Source organism: Arachis stenosperma, chromosome 10 (genome assembly GCF_014773155.1).
Source record: "Arachis stenosperma cultivar V10309 chromosome 10, arast.V10309.gnm1.PFL2, whole genome shotgun sequence".
Lineage (NCBI taxonomy): Eukaryota > Viridiplantae > Streptophyta > Magnoliopsida > Fabales > Fabaceae > Arachis > Arachis stenosperma.
In genome coordinates, this window is record NC_080386.1 from 42,422,314 (window position 1) to 42,426,662 (window position 4,349).

At 39.1% G+C, this 4,349-nt stretch overlaps 1 non-coding gene across 1 annotated transcript; it reads left to right on the plus strand.

Annotated features, from left to right (window-relative positions):
- Positions 1–1,276: 1,276 nt before the first annotated feature.
- Positions 1,277–1,384, plus strand: LOC130959060 (small nucleolar RNA R71). Its single transcript, XR_009078156.1, has one exon. It is a non-coding gene; the product is annotated as a small nucleolar RNA R71 (small nucleolar RNA).
- Positions 1,385–4,349: the final 2,965 nt, after the last annotated feature.

Consider the following 4,349-nt stretch of genomic DNA (forward strand, 5'->3'; position numbering starts at 1 on the left):
AGTTGTCTGCCATCTCTAGTGAGATTCTTGCAGCTTGTACCTCAAAGATCCCTAGCTTCTCCATTACAGAGAGAGGCATGAGGTTTACACTTGACCCTAAGTCACACAGAGCCTTCTTGAAGGTCATGGTGCCTATGGTACAAGGTATTGAAAACTTCCCAGGGTCTTGTCTCTTTTGAGGTAATTTCTGCCTAGACAAGTCATCCAGTTCTTTGGTGAGCAAAGGAGGTTTATCCTCCCAAGTCTCATTTCCAAATAACTTGTCATTTAGCTTCATGATTGCTCCAAGGTATTTAGCAACTTGCTCTTCAGTGACATACTCATCCTCTTCAGAGGAGGAATACTCATCAGAGCTCATGAAAGGCAGAAGTAAGTCCAATGGAATCTCTATGGTCTCATTTTGAGCCTCAGATTCCCATGGTTCCTCATTGGGGAACTCAGAGGAGGTCAGTGCACGCCCATTGAGGTCTTCCTCAGTGGCGTTCACTTCCTCTCCTTCCTCTCCAAATTTGGCCATGTTGATGGCCTTGCACTCTCCTTTTGGATTTTTTTCTGTGTTGCTTGGGAGAGTACTAGGAGGGAGTTCAGTAATTTTCTTGCTCAGCTGTCCCACTTGTGCCTCCAAATTCCTAATGGAGGATCTTGTTTCAGTCATAAAACTTTGAGTGGTTTTGATTAGATCAGAGACCATGGTTGCTAAGTCAGAGGGGTTCTGCTTAGAGTTCTCTGTCTGTTGCTGAGAAGATGATGGAAAAGGCTTGCCATTGCTAAACCAGTTTCTTCCACCATTATTGTTGTTGAAACCTTGTTGAGGTCTCTCTTAATTCTTCCATGAGAAATTTGGGTGATTTCTCCATGAAGAATTATAGGTGTTTCCATAGGGTTCTCCTAGGTAATTCACCTCTTCCATTGAAGGGTTCTCAGGATCATAGGCTTCTTCTTCAGATGAATCATCCTTAGTACTGCTTGGTGCATTTTGCATTCCAGACAGACTTTGAGAAATCAAATTGACTTGTTGAGTCAATATTTTATTCTGAGCCAATATGGCATTCATAGTGTCAATCTCAAGAACTCCTTTCTTCTGATTTGTCCCATTGTTCACAGGGTTCCTTTCAGAAGTGTACATGAATTGGTTATTTGCAACCATTTCAATTAGTTCTTGAGCCTCTGTAGGCGTCTTCTTCAGATGAAGAGATCCTCCAGCAGAGCTATCCAAAGACATCTTGGATAGTTCAGAGAGACCATCATAGAAAATACCTATGATGCTCCATTCAGAAAGCATGTCAGAAGGACATTTTCTGATCAATTGTTTGTATCTTTCCCAAGCTTCATAGAGGGATTCACCATCCTTCTGTCTGAAGGTTTGGACTTCCACTCTAAGCTTACTCAATTTTTGAGGTGGAAAGAACTTTGCCAAGAAGGCATTGACTAGCTTTTCCCATGAGTCCAGGCTTTCTTTAGGTTGAGAGTCCAACCATGTCCTAGCTCTGTCTCTTACAGCAAAAGGGAATAGCATTAGTCTGTAGACCTCAGGGTCAACCCCATTAGTCTTGACTGTGTCACAGATTTGCAAGAACTCAGCTAAAAACTGATGAGGATCTTCCAATGGAAGTCCATGGAACTTGCAATTCTGTTGCATTAGAGAAACTAATTGAGGCTTAAGCTCAAAGTTGTTTGCTCTAATGGCAGGGATAGAGATGCTTCTCCCATAGAAGTCGGGAGTAGGTGCAGTAAAGTCACCCAGCACCTTCCTTGCATTGTTGGCATTGTTGTTGTTTTCGGCTGCCATAGGTTCTTCTTCTTTGAAGAATTCGGTCAGGTCCTCAACAGAGAGTTGTGCCTTAGCTTCTCTTAGCTTTCACTTCAAGGTCCTTTCAGGTTCAGGGTCAGCTTCAACAAGAATGCCTTTGTCTTTGTTCCTGCTCATATGAAAGAGAAGAGAACAAGAAAATATGGAATCCTCTATGTCACAGTATAGAGATTCCTTGAGGTGTCAGAGGAAAAGAAAAATAGAAGGCAGAAGTAGAAAATTCGAACTTATCAAAGAAGATGGAGTTCGAATTTTGCATTAAGGGATAGTGTTAGTCCATAAATAGAAGGATGTGAGAAGAAGGGAAGTAATTTTCGAAAATTAAGTTAAAAGATTTTAAAAACATTTTGAAAAACACTACTTGATTTTCGAAAATAAGAGTGGGAAAGAAATCAAGTGATTTTTGAAAAAGATTTTGAAATTATAAATCAAAAAGATTTGATTGAAAACTATTTTGAAAAAGATGTGGTTAAGAAGATATGATTGGTTTTTTAAAAAGATGTGATTGAGAAGATATGATTTGAAAACAATTTTAAAAAGATTTGATTTTAAAAATTAATGACTTGCCTAACAAGAAAAGATATGATTCAAACATTTGAACCTTTCTCAACAGAAAAGGAAACATACTTAAAATGTTTAATCAGATCATTAATTGTTAGCAAGTATCTTGGAAAAAGGAAAGAAATTGATTTTGAAAAAGATTTGATTGAAAAGATATGATTTGAAAAAGATTTGATTTTGAAAAACTTTGAAAACTTGAAAAAAATTGATTTGAAAAACAAAATCTTCCCCCATCGTGCCATCCTGGCGTTAAACGCCCAGAATGGTGCACATTCTGGCGTTTAACGCCCAAAACTATACCCTTTTGGGCGTTAAACGCCCAACCAGGTACCCTGGCTGGCGTTTAAATGCCAGTCTGTCTTCTTCACTGGGCATTTTTGAATGCTCAGCTTTTTCTGTGTGATTCCTCTGCAGTATGTTCTGAATCTTCAATTCTCTGTATTATTGACTTGAAAAGACACAAATTAAAAATATTTTTAGATTTTTTAATAATGAGGAATAATTAAAATGCAACTAAAATCAAATAACAATGCATGCAAGACACCAAACTTAGCAGTTGGTATACTATTGACACTAACTACATGAGAATGCATATGAGAAATACAAAACACTCAAGTCAATAGAATTCAAAGATCAAAACAAGGAAATCATCAAGAACAACTTGAAGATTAATGAAGACACATGCATGAATTTGAAAAATGCTAGAAGGACAGAAACATGCAATTGACACCAAACTTAAAATGAGACACTAGACTTAAACAAGAAATATTTTTGGTTTTTATGATTTTGTAATTTTTTTTGGATTTTTCAAAAATTAAGTGGAAAAAGGAAATAAAGATATCAAAGTTCTTAATGAGAATTCCAGGAATCATGCAATGTTAGTCTAAAGCTTTAGTCTAAAGGAATTAGACATAGCTAGCCAAGCTTCAGCAGGACATTGCATTCAAGAGCTAAATTGATGAGGATCAATCAGCTTTGGTGATGATAAGAACATCACCTTGAAACACTAGAATTCATTCTTAAGAACTCTGAAAAAAAAAATACCTAATCTAAGCAACAAGATGAACCGTCAGTTGTCCATACTCGAACAATCCCCGGCAACGGCGCCAAAAAACTTGGTGCACGAAATTGTGATCACTACTTTTCACAACTCAAATAATCCCTAGTAATGGCTCCAAAGAACTTGGTGCTCAATACCATGGCATAAACACAACTTCGCACAACTAACCAGCAAGTGCACTGGGTCGTCCAAGTAATAAACCTTACGCGAGTAAGGGTCGATCCCACGGAGATTGTTGCTATGAAGCAAGCTATGGTCACCTTGTAAATCTCAGTCAGGCAGACTCAAATGGGTATAGTGATAAACGAATAAAGCATAAAGATAAAGATAGAGATACTTATGTATATCATTGGTGAGAGCTTCAGACAAGCGTATGAAGATGCCTTCCCTTCCGTCTCTCTGCTTTCCTACTGTCTTCATCCAATCCTTCTTACTCCTTTCCATGGCAAGCTTATGCAAGGGTTTCACCGTTGTCAGTGGCTACCTCCCATCCTCTCAGTGAAAATGTTCCTATGCTCTGTCACAGCATATGGCTAATCAGCTGTCGGTTCTCGGTCAGGCCGGAATAGAATCCATCGATTCTTTTGCGTCTGTCACTAACGCCCCGCCTGCTAGGAGTTTGAAGCACGTCACAGTCATTCAATCATTGAATCCTACTCTGAATACCACAGACAAGGTTAGACCTTCCGGATTCTCTTGAATGCCACCATCAGTTCTCGCCTATACCACGAAGACTCTGATCTCACGGAATGGCTGGCTCGTTTGTCAGGCGAGCACTCGGTTGTCAGGCGATCAACCATGCATCGTGTATCAGGAATCCAAGAGATAAACACTAGAGCCTTGATTGCTTGTAGAACAAAAGTGGTTGTCAGTCACCTTGTTCATGAGTGAGAATGATGATGAGTGTCACGGATCATC